The following is a 13,064-nucleotide window of genomic DNA, read 5'->3' as shown; positions in this document are numbered from 1 at the left end:
GACATTTATTCCCCGATAAGGACCAGGCCTCTTCCGTTTGCGCAAGCGAGCATGCCACATTCTTTTGCGTACAGCTTTGAGGATTGAGCTTAGGGAAAACAGCCAAGCTCTGATTTCTATATGTTCTGTCTTCATTCGACTGGAAGCAGTAGCTTATGCGGTCCACATCGTGTGAAATGCAGGGCAAAGAGGACTTTAATGCAGCGAGCCTGGGTGGCCGCTGCGTTGGGCTGTTAATAAGGAAGCGCTTTGACGGCCACGGTAAAATTCGCCAATTTACTTCCTTTCTCTCTCCCCAGCTAAGCCGAATCCAGTGGTACATGCGCGTTCGGATTTACGTAAATCCGAAATACCAAGGCTATATTGGTTGGTATTCTGGGAGGATCCCTTTCGGGAACACCTTTGCGCGATTTCACGTGAATACAGTTCCGGACCAGTTGGTTCTCCACGGGGCGACATCTTTTCTGTCACTGTGCTAAGACAGACATGCTTGGCACTGTGCCATGAATGTCCTCTCCCGTAGACGCCGGCGCATCCCCTGCTAATCACGCGAAATCTCGCGAAAGTGTTCCAGAAAGTGATTGTCCGAGAATACAGCTCCTGTGTACATCAACGGGCTCGGTGCGCCGTGGGCACTTTTTTCACGGATGATAAAAGGATGGGTAATCTCTGAATGGACGGCACGGCAGTCCTGTGGGAACGAACGGCACTTTGGCCACGACTGGGCGCGCAACCTGGCTCGCATGACGCTTGAAAGAGAAAAGGACAAAGAAAGAAAAGAAAGAAGAAAGAGATCAAAGGACACGGGTCCAGACCATTTTCGTCTCCCGCCTACGAGGACGTGCCTCCCCCCTTTTAGCTTCGCGCCCGCCTCGCCCCAGCTACTGTAAACGTCGCTGCACTGGAACAGCATAGTAATAACAATAAGGCGACGACGGCGAGCGCTGCGCGGACGTGAGTCGCATGGAACTCGGAGCCAGAATTCGGCCGTTTTGCGCTGCATCTCTCGCGCAATGAACGCTGCAGCGGTAGACTACGTATACTTTTTGTACGAAACGGTGGCAGTCTCAACGCATTCCAGGTACGGCAATTTCCGCAGGGGTGTCCCAGCTACTGCCAGAAATGTCCGCCTTTCAAAAGCGCCCATGCGAATTTTTGCCCTGATGTTTCAAGCTGCTCCGACACCTCGCCAGCGTTTCTGCGAAGCTCTGCTTGAACCGCCGCGTTCAGATAATACAGTTTTAGATTAGGGGACGCACGCGCCTTGTGTACAAAGGAACCTAATGTCTGCTTCGGTATTGGTGAGAAAGAAGTAAGCGGATTGCGTACGCGAGGCTCTTGCGTCGTGTGATCTAAAGCTATAGGGAGCATTAGAATTGGAGACCCAACGCTTTCGGCCACGAATTCGGCAACAACGGCTACGGAAAACAACTCGGTTTCGGCTGCCACACAGCCAGTGTAGAAAGCCCGCACTAGCGTCACTTGATTGCTGAAGGTTTGATTGCAGTGCCTGCGTTTATCTTAAAAAGCTGGCAAATTAACCCGCGAAAGAACTCTCTTCTCATTAGACAGTGAAGGTGAGTGCCTAGACGCGCTAACTTGTCACTCAAATATTAAGATAGTCTGCAGCATTTAGATACACGAGCACAGGGAGGCGATGTTAAGCCGGGAAGAAGGCAATGCCATGGATATGGAAGTAAAACCATGTTGTGACGCTGTAACAAAGTCAGACAATACGTACGATAAGCACGACTAAAGAGAAGATTGAACAGTTGTATTAGAGGCGAAGAAAGTCCTAGGACGGAGGAGTGTGAAACAGCAAAAACACGCGCTGCTCATTCCGGGGAACAGCCAAAGGTATAAATCGCTGTCAAAAGTGAGACGGGTACACGAGAAGGCCGACACACTATCGAAGGACGGGCACGCTTAAGTGACTGCCCGAGCTCTGACATCCGAGCCAAAGCAGCAGCGGAGGCGCAGTGGCGTGCGAGCCGACTGCGCTGACACGTGTGCGAGTCTCGGAAATGGTGATCGATTCACGCGCGCCAAACACAGGGACGGCTGTGGACAGCAAAGCCGGCAGCCACTCCACGCGTCCTTGTCAGCTGCGCGTGCCGTCCGAGAAGGTGCCGTCGCTGGACGTCAGTGGCCAATATGCGCGCACGACATGAACCCGCGCTAAGCGGGACGCGCGGGAAACGCTACGCGTCGGGCGTGATTGCGCCTGCACGACGGCGGCCGCGGACAGACGGGGCGATGACGCATGTCGCCGGCAACTGCGCGGTGCGCTTGTCTCCACAAATGGCACCTGCGTGCTGTCTCCGTGTTCGGACGTCGATTTCGAGCGTCGCAAAATGACGGCGAATCGGGGGGGGTCAGAGAGCTGCTTTCATTACGACTGCGACGAAGGCTGCGCTCGCGGACTCGCGCTGTTTGTTTCCGATTAAGGAGACGCCTCTTCAGAACGGGCGAACCCAGGCTGTGCGCCGCCTCGGCCGGCGCACGTTTATAACACGTACGTCATTCGCGAGGTGGGTGGGCCCGTGGTAAAGAGGCGCTGCGCAGGCGTCCAACGTTTTCAGGACGTGTACAACTTTCTCGTAGCAAATTCACCTATACACACGAATTTGGTTCATTACTCTTGCGTAATCATGTACAACAATATAGCTGCCTTCTCACTGTCGCATTGCGTTGCAATCCTTTTACCACGCATCCGGAAAGCGGAATGCACGTGCGTCGAGCCGGAATGACATGCTCCTTCTATTACGTCTCTTCAATAGAGCTGCCGTGGTGCAGTGGAAAGATCATGTGCCTCGCTGCCGAAAAGTCGTCAATTCGGACACTACCACGAGACATGTTTTCCTACACTGCAGCATTTCTTATGACGGTTGACCAAAGGAATGGCCTACGCGAAGACCCATTTGCGATAAGCAAAGTGGGCTATGTCGCAAGTAAGAATGTGTGACTGATGACAATAAATAATGAAAGTTACCGACGTTAACCTGTAAAACGTGCGGTTGGCTACGTTAAATTGGAGAAGACAGAGGAGCGCAAGGAATGAACGGGGGAAATGTTCCCTGAACGCATGCGTGGTTAAAGGCCCCTCACCAGGCCCCACACCCCCAGCCCCATCCCTCACCATAGAGCAGGCCGCACACTGGCGTCGACTACAAACTCGGAGTGCTCCATACCCCATACTACTACATGCCAGATACCCAGACCAATTCCCCTCAACATGCAAACTTTGCGGCAAACCAGGAGACTTCCTGCACACCCTCCTCACATGCCCCACCTTCCCTCATCCCCCATCACCTGCCGTGGCGGTGTCTTACTGGGAGACTCTTCTGACCTGCACTTCCGCTCAAGACCAGTGCCGGATCATCTCCAGTGCAATAAGAAGGATTGAGCTTCAAGGACACTCCTTCGCTTTGTAAGGGTGCCCCCTCATAGTAAGGGAGCACTCAAGTGCCATGTAGGGGGCTTCGCCCCCACCATTCATATCATTGGCAATAAATGTTTCTACCACCACCACGAGGCCCCACAGCAAATTTTGGTTATGCGCTGGAAGTTGTTACGTGTCCTCTAGCACGCGTTCTGCCACAAAAAAATTTCAAATCGGCTCATTAATAGCCTAGATAGATTTCACTGTCGCGAACCCATGATTTCAGCAGGCCAGCTTAACTGCAACCATAGACGCTCTATTCGCTTGCCCAGTCTAGCCTTCGCAAGCGGAATTGCTTCCCTGCGTTCTCCCATATATACGGGACTGAGGATCGCGTGACGCATACGTCACGGGTCCCGCCTTCATTCCCTTTTCGCCTCGCTTTCTTGCGGCGCGGCGCACTTCCGCTGACGGCGTCGCGTGCGAGCTGTTGCGATTGTCTCGTTTCGCACAGCACACGACTTTGCGCTCTGCGCACGAGGACACCTGACTAGCAGTATAAGTATGCGCTATACGAATACTGAGGCAGGCACAAGCGGATCACAGAGCATGGTCCCGCGCTGGAAGACGGTAGAAAATGACGTTGTTTCGGTGCCCGCGCGCGCAAGTGCCCGACGTGGGAACAAGCTGACGAAACGGAAGTAAATCTCTTGCTGCGGTGCGAAGTGAAACAAAAACATGCAGACATTCGGTTTGTGCGTTTTATTATTTCTCCAAGCTTTAATTCTTCTATTCTAGCAACACATCACACAAATACCAGATGTTGGCTCGAATAATTCTTGAAGTCACGTGTCAATACGAGCAACGTCACAGTGCGAGCACGTGTACGCAGGCGCACTAGCACGTGTACGTCATCCTCCGGCTTAGAGCGCGGCGGCCGCGAGGAGAAGGGAAAACGTTGTTGGTTTGAAATTTCAGATCTTCCTGCGGCGCGTAACGATGTAATAATTAGCAGGCAGGATCGTTATCACGCATTGTATGCTCTCCGCTTGTCAGCTGGAAATGGCCAGACTTGGTGAGAGGCCCTGCAAGAATAACGACCCGTATTCACCCACAAAGGGCTAGTTCATGCTTAACACAAATGCGCAATGCTTAACATCATTGCGCGTCGACGAACAAGGACATTGCTGCTACAGTATCTTCAATGTCTTCTGCGTAGAGACAATGACAGGTCGTCCAATCGTGCTAATGGCGATGGAGAGCGATTGTCTGTGTGCATTAAGTTGAGGGCAGTCACACAAAAGATGATCGATAGTCCCGTCGCAACCGCAGACAGCGCACGTGTCCCTATCAGCCATTCTCATGGGCCCAAAGTATAGGTTTTCGTGAAAAGAGAACTCGTAGCCACAGTCTGCGCATGGGAGCTGCCTCGTGTCGAGGCTGGTCGATCTCGAAAGATCAGCGTTAAGCCGAAGCACAAGGCACGAGAAAGGACATGCAGTTTGCCTTGTGTTTCTTCTTGGCGATGGTCTTCCGAAATCTGCGTTACATGCGCCACAACACTCGGCTCAAGTTGCCACTTAAATTGAGGCTGAGCGAGAGTAGGTCGCAGTGCGTGTTAAATTGGCTCGACTCCATGAGTCAGACGACAAAGTTGTCTAGCAGCACCCACCCGGGTGACACAGTGGCTGGCATTCTGCTGCCGAGCATGAGTTCGTGGGTTGGATTTCAGGCCGCCGCGGCGGCTGCAGTTAAATTGGGATTAAATGCAGGAACGCGTGTACTTACGTCTAGGTGGCTCGTTCAAAAGCCACAGGTGGTCAAAAATTAATCCCGGGCTCTTCACAGCGGCGTCTATAGCCCTATCGTTGCTTCGGAACGCGCTAAAATCAATCAATCAATCAATCAATCAATCAATCAATCAATCAATCAATCAATCAATCAATCAATCAATCAATCGCCTAGCAGCGTCCATTCGCGAAAGCAAGAGGATATATTTTTCTCGCAATGTTTGAGCAGCTTGAGCTGCGCGATTATTGCCAATTTATGCAACTGTGGGCAGATAACCACTGAAACAATTACTGGGAGGAAAGTGTACGGGCGCTTGCGTACCTGATATGCCGCAATCGTATAAAATAACGACAAGCAGCCCATTAACACTCGGTGCTGCATTGCGCTTGTCATGTCGCAGCGTGGCGCCTTGAAACGCTCACGCACGGCGAACGCACCGAGATAATGGGGGCCATCTTTCGCGGCTCGGAACCAGCCTTACAGCGCCTGCCACGAGTTCTGCGACACGCCTGAAATCATGGGAGGTTTACTACTATACGTGAAGTAAAAAAGAAATCACGAAAAATACCCAGATCGCCACAGGGTCGCGGCGAAGCCCCCAACACATTATTTCAAACATACGTACCCAATGAATAACACTCCTTACGCGAAGGTTGTGGGATCGTTCCTCACTTGCGGCAAGTTATTTTTTCATCCACTTTCATTTCCATTTATTTACGTTTCTTTATTTCATTTATTAAGCACAAGTAATTTCCCCTGTGGTGTCCTTGGTGTCAGTGTTTCTTGGCTTCTTATGATATGACTAATAAAAACCGGGCCCCTCAGTTAACCGCCTTTCTTCTCGCTTACTCCTTACACGGAAAACACATGACGGTGTCGTGCCGTTGGAAACGGTGATGTCATCTCAGGCGGGTCAAGCCTGACAAGCTAAGTGGACTACTGCTCCACCCGAGTCCTCGCCCGAGCACACTGTAGGAAGGGATTCAACCAAGTGTCTAGCAAACCTTGTCATTAAGGAAGACGACACAAGACTCTGCTAAGATACTTGGGGGAAAATAGAACCTCGGTGACGAGCACGCTAGTGCCTTCTATGTATGCACTATACATGGTGTTATGGTCTTCAAGGGGTGGAAAGTACGATGGAAGTTACGAAACAGAGTTTATGCTATGTATTTATTTACAGATGATAACTCTGCCGGCAAAATCATCGTCGACATCGATAGAGACTCGCAAACGCCAGGCTCACTCCCAAAAAGAATCGTTGTCGAGCTTGGAGGGTATTGATCATTCCGCTTGTAGCATCTAGGGCAAATTTCTTAACGCATGCTTCACGTCCAGGGACAACATACGGCAAACAGGGTGACTTTATGTTATAGAACGTTTATTTTACGGCGGCCTACAACTCATGACATGTTTTCGTGATATTCAATTTGCTTGAAGACTTTCGAGTCTGGCTTGCGGATGCTCTTGGGCGATTTTCTCCTCATTAGCAAAGGTTTTAGGAATGTGACACGCACTTACGGGTCACACTTTTTTTACAGGAAACACGTTCTCACGTGCTGCACACGCGACATGTCTGTAACCGAGCAAACATTTATACTGAGAGAGGATGCTCCGTCATCGACATTTAGCCATCCATGAGTTTCGAAGATTAACGCAGCCTCATGATAAACTATCGTTGGTTAGGCTACTATCGGCGGTACTGTTGTCTTCCCCTTTAATTTCCATTTTGTAATTGTTTCAATTACACACACACACAGAGTTAAGTTCTCTTAATCATTGATCAGTTCCACTGTTTGTTCGCTTTATATGATCGTTACCAAAAAAAAGAAGAAGACCCCTCGCTTCCACTGATTCTTCTCCTTGATCCTATGGTGGTGGGACACCTGCAATATGTACATGTGTACGTCGAGCAGGTGCTAGATTATGCGGATTTACGTGCGAAGAAACCACGATATAATTACGAGGAACGCCGTAGCATGGGCGGAATCCGGATTAACTTTGACCACCTATGATCCTTTACAGCGCACCAAAATGTAAGTACATGAGCGTTTTTGCATTTCGACAGGGATCGAACCCACGAGGTCTAGCTCAGTAGCGAAACGCCACAGTCAGCTATATACCACGCCGGGTCGTGCAAGTATTACCTCGGTTGAAGCTGTCGTGGCTCATTATTCGATGGCGTACGGGTTGTTCGAACCATCATACCACGGGACGGCTGAAAGCGATTGCCTCTATAGTTAAGCTTTACGTTGAGGAATACGCGCAAAAGGCAAGGGACTTTCTCAGATCTTACAAACGCCGTGAAATCTGTTCACATATGTGATACACTGTGTATGTGGGCGTTTTAATGGCGGCACTGGCTAGTTCGGACGGCTGGAAAAATACTTGTACCAGAACACATTGCTCCCCCAATAATTTTAAGATATTCAGGATCTATGTAAAACGCCTCCACACCTACACAATTCGTAAAGCCACTTTATATTTTTTTCGCCCACCCGCTTCCTCAAACTCGTGATAACATAAACGGACGCTTATTCAGCCATGTCCGCACCGCGAATGTTTATCGAAAAGATTTCGTAAGAAATGTGTGAGAAAAAGTGGACAGTTCCACATGGTACCAGGGCTACGGCTATAGCTTAGCGAGCTTCAAAAGTTCGAAGACACGCGGCGGCGGACGACCGGGTTTGAGTCATACGCTCCCTTGGCACTAGCGACCTGTTAATAGGGAGGAAGCACGCTATCTGAGAGAGCGCCATTAAGAACGGAGGGAGGCAGAAACAAAAAAAAAAAAGAAAAAAAGGCAACGTAGGCGAAAGAAATACCGCTAAAAAGAAAACGCACGCAGTAAAATCAGGAAAACACAGAAGGAAAAAGCTACTCGACGATGCTAAAGGGAAAAAAATCCCTGAGCATAGTTCGAACAGCCTGCAGGGGAGGAAATTGGGAAACTAGGTGAGAGTGTCCGCGACGAGCAAAAAAGGGACGCTGCAGGGATAACGCGGACATCAATGAAGGGTGGCGCCGGGAGGTCGAGGGAAAGGCACTAAAGAAAGGACCTGAAACGTAATAACGGTGAAAAGAAAAAAAGAACCCTCTGCGATACGAAGTGAAGGCAGCCACCAAATCGCCACGATCTCGTAGCAGCAGTAGCGGCTATGCCGTTGTGTAGTATGCGGCGGAGCAACGCAGTAAAGGAGCCCCGGGGTTTCCTGACTGGGTTCCCGGATAGGGAAAAGTGAGAGCCACCGCTGCGAGGTGCTGTCGGTGGGCGGTTGGGACGAGGGGGGGTGGGGGTCGGCGGCGGCGAGCTCTGACGTGGGTGGCGGAGCGTATAACTCACCTTGTCCTTCATCCCGAAAGCCCCGTTATCGGGACCGACACATCGCGCTCGCTCTGCCCGCCGGGCTCGCTCTCCGGTCACGAAAAACAGAAAGGCTGGAAGAAAAGGTGGCGCGGATAGAGGGGAGGGAAGAACCTGTCCTCCTGTTCCCCTCGGCTCCCCCTGAAACACGTCTTCCCTGTACATCTCGACCTCCACACAGAGTGTGCCACGACTCGAGGTCCACCCTTCTGCCTCCCCCAACCCTCCCATCTTTCCCCGCTCAGACTGCCCCCTCCCCACATCCCTCCAAGCTCCCATCTTCCAGCGAAATCATTTCAATTCCCGAAGGTATCAGAAATTCATAACGTCCCTGCATTGAGATGCAGCACGGGCGCCCACTTGGCTCACCCCGGAGCAGCACCGGGCCGCGACTCTCCCGCCGGTGTGGCAGCGGCCCGCAGCCGGTGCCCCCCCCCCCCCCTAGCACGCACGCACAGACACACACAGAGCCTCTGGCAGACAGAACCAACACCTCACACCCGTCCTCGCTGTCCCGCGACCAACAACTTTCGCCCGCGTTATGATTCATTCGGATTGTCTCTGCTCCGCTGCTCGGCCCAACCTCGTTTGCAGAGAGTTTCTCGCCAGGGAAAGAAAGAATAAAGACAACGCAGGAGAACGGCCAGGGAGCCGTATAGACTGGCAAAATAAAAGCGGGAATAGGCCACCCCATCTCCTGGTTCTTTCTGCCGCTCACATTGGCGATTCGTCTCACGAACAGCGCTCGCAGTTACAGAGAGAAAGAGAGCTGGACGAAAAAAGAGCGCAGAGGAGACAGTATGCGGCGAAGGCGCGAAATATGGTCGCCAGTCCGGGCAGCTTTCATTTCACTTTCGCGCTCCGCCACCCGAGTCGAAGTTGCTATAATATGGCGACAAAGCGGTAAACAATGGCCGGCTGCAAATCCGGGGACCGAGTAAGAAGCAGGGCGATGGCTAACTCTCCCGTGACTGCGTAGGCTGCTGTGTAGGCGAAGCGCAAGCGTTTCTACCTGCCCTAATTACCTGCCTAATTTCACTTGCATAGAACAGCAAAAGAAAAATACTAGGTAAGAAAGCACTGACTGAGAGAAAAAGAAAAACGTGCCGGGCAATACCGAGAGAGAATTCCAGCCGACGCTGCAACAACGTTCCCGTAACAGCGAGCGGCCAGTGACGCCCAGTGACACCCGCAGCACTTTCAACGCCAAGCGAAACGTCTAAGGACCAAACTACAAGTACGCTTTCCAGAGCGCGGGCGCGCGCAAGCTCGCGCCGGCGCGCCTACGCATGCGCACATGGTGTGGGACAGGTCGTACGCGTCCAAGCACGGCGCGAGCAGGGATATCTGTTCCAGACAGATTTCAGGCTTTGGCTGCCTCGCAATTGCACGCGGCTGGTTAAGCAGCTACGGCGTGGTGCAATCAACACTCAGTGAGAAATATTTATGTCATGGGAGAATGCGCTACCCGCCGCGGTTGCTCAGTGGCTATGGTGTTGGGCTCGTGAGCACGAGGTCGCGGGATCGAATCCCGGCCACGGCGGCCGCATTTCGATGGGGGCGAAATGCGAAAACACCCGTGTACTTAGATTTAGGTGCACGTTAAAGAACCCCAGGTAGTCGAAATTTCCGGAGCCCTCCACTACGGCGTGCCTCATAATCAGAAAGTGGTTTTGCCACGCAAAATCCCATAATTAAATTATTAGAATGCGCTCTTTCTGTACTTTTCGCGCTGCTTTAACAGCTCTAAAAATAAATCGATTGCGTTTATCAATATTTCATCATATTGAAGAACTGTCTACAATAAAGTGCGAGACGACTTCTGTCAAAACGTGCATCAGTGAGCCAAGTAGGCGTGCTGGCTCGCGTTCCTTGTAGATGCAAACCGGCATTTCTCGCGAGTTGCGGTAAACGCCAGACGTGCCGGCGCGAGCTTTCGCGCGCCGACAAGCGTACGTGTACTCTTAAGCAAAATTACACGCTTTTGCCACACAACAATAATCATCACCTGTCTTGTCCGCACTTCCTTTTTTAACGCGGCGAGCCCGGTACTTCCCAGTGAACGAACGGCATGCGCGTTATCAGCATGACATAGCATTCCCGGCAGGAAAGTAGCGGGCGCGGCGTTTTCAAGAAAGGAGACGCAAGCAAGGCAGATGACTATTGTGTGGCAGAGATACACCCCAAAGAGTGTACCTTTGTCGAAGAGCGTAGTATGGCCTTAACACTTTCAGTATCTGCGCTTGTTTCTGCAGCAGTCGTAAATTGAGTGCGGCGGTACGGCTATAACACTAAATCTGAGAGTGCAAGAGAAGGAGGTTGCAAAAGAGATGGGAGGACGCTTAAGCTTCGCCTTTAAGAGTGGAACGCAATAGCGTTCAAAGATTCCCGACTGCTTCTCATGCTTCCCGGCAACTGGAGCGTATGTAACCATAATGTTTACCGGGAAACGCTGGTCGCGAGCGCTTTGCACGAAGGCGGGCTTTCTCATAGAAACGCGGCCCCTTGCGTGGGCCGCGATGCGGCGGAGGCGAGCGCCATCTGGAGGTACTGCAAGGAACCAGGCGCGCTGCTCCATGGCCCTCGAGATAGGCGCCGGCGCGCGCAAATGGCCGACGCCTTGGCCGGTCTATGTATGGTAGAAACGCTGGAAAATGGGTCTGAATTTTCGCGTAACATAATTATTTTCTCGTATAGTCAAATTACAACCTGACGCTATCATGTCCGTAGGTTGTGTGTAAGTTGTACTTTACGATTTTTCTGCGTATTCTAGCTTGAGAAATTATATTATTTCAGTAACTTTTTTGCACCACATGGAGGCCTGGCGTGGGTACGGGTCGTTCGAAAATATTTTTGACGAACGACGTCCGACGCTGGACGCCGTACTTTCTGCAACACGGGGCCTTGAAGGCTATCGCGTTGAAACAGCGTTTCCACGGATGGCCTGGCCTAACACTGTTACAAATAAAGGCGTTTTAGAAATGGGCACCCAAAGTAGGTGGACGCAATGCGGCGGGTGAACAAAAGAAACCCGAGGGGTCTATCTACAACGGAGTTTGCGTTTACGCGTACGCAAAGCCACTCGGGTACGCTATTTATAAAACTCTAATAAAGAGAAGGAATGTGTCCCGAGCACGAGCACCGGCCACGGACGCACGCTAACCCAATCGCTTCCATGTTTCCGCAGCGGTCAAACGTCGGGGCCCGCTGTCTGATAACAGCCTTTCGCAAAGATTTGTTTGGTGACGAAACCCGGGATACAACCAATACCATGCTTCAGGAGCAGGCCGACGGAAAAAGACAACGAGTACCACGCGAACCGGCGCGGTTTGATACAATGTACAACTCGCGACTAAAAAAAAAAAAAAAAAAAGAAATCACGTGAGATGCATGCTAACTCGCCTGTGGCCGGAAGAACGAGTTCCGTTATCCCCCAAATATTCGGTACCTACCGTGCTGCACGTCGTGCTTGTGGCGCGCAAAACGCTTGCTGCTGAGAAGCGCTAACGCCTCATACTCGATATTAACGCGACAGCGTTAAGGGCCCTATGTCGCAGAAAATACGGCATCCACTTTCCGCGTCCACCGTCTTTTCGCGAGAAATCATTCCGAACCACGCATACCCAACCACTATTTTATTACTAAAGTTGCTCATACCTTGTCCTATATTCTTTACAAATATTTTCCTCGAAACCTTGACAATAGACCATTGTCGGTTGCAACTATTTTCACAAATCACCGCAGAAGACATCGAAGCTGAAGGCGACGAAGGGACGACTTCGGTTTTTGAGAGACGGGCTTGGACAAGCAGCTGTGACAGTGATGTAACGTACCGCTCAAGAGTCAGGGACTGTAATTGACGATGTGTGTGCTGTGTTATGTGCTCTCTCTCTCCCCATTTTCATTCCCCCATCCCGCTCCCACGCGTAGGGTAGCAAACCGGTTAAGCTAAACTGGTTAACCTCCCTGCCTTTCCTTCTCCACTTTTTCCTTCCTTCCTTCCTTTTCCTGGAAATTTTGAAAATGACGGCACGCAAATGTCATGAAAAGAAACAGCGACAGCACATAGCTTTTACGTTAGACCTTCTCAGACAGAAATATTAAAAGTGCGAAACAATAACCGGAGATCCGCCCACGCAAGAGGCCGTTTCTACCAGAAATGACGCCTTCGTGCATAGCGTTCACCGCCAGCGTTTCCCGGTAAACATTACGGATACATAAGCTGCCCTTGCCGGAAAAGTTGGAAAGCAGTCGGGGTTCCTTGAATGCTATCGCCTTCCGCTGTTAAAGGCGAAGCTTAAGCGTGCACCAATTTTTTGTAGCACAGGTTCGAAAACTGACCTCACGATGTAGGTTTTCTTTTTCTGCTCGTTTCAGGTACCAGGACGGTATTGGTATTTGCGATGCAAGACATGCAACTCTTTAACATACACCTTAGGGGAAAAAATTTTAAGGTCCGTTTTCTTACGGGTCTACGTACAGCACGCGTCGCGACAAGTGGACGATGCCGTCTATAGTGGGAACGCG

At 51.1% G+C, this 13,064-nt stretch overlaps 1 protein-coding gene across 3 annotated transcripts in view; it reads right to left on the bottom strand.

Moving 5' to 3' along the window:
- exd (PBX homeobox extradenticle) overlaps window positions 1-13,064 on the bottom strand; it is a 414,455-nt gene that overhangs the window by 63,654 nt on the left and 337,737 nt on the right. The window lies entirely within an intron of this gene.

Source organism: Dermacentor andersoni, chromosome 1 (genome assembly GCF_023375885.2).
Source record: "Dermacentor andersoni chromosome 1, qqDerAnde1_hic_scaffold, whole genome shotgun sequence".
Taxonomy (NCBI): domain Eukaryota; kingdom Metazoa; phylum Arthropoda; class Arachnida; order Ixodida; family Ixodidae; genus Dermacentor; species Dermacentor andersoni.
The sequence above is the reverse complement of the archived record's forward strand: the minus strand, read 5'-3'. Positions and strand labels throughout refer to the sequence as shown.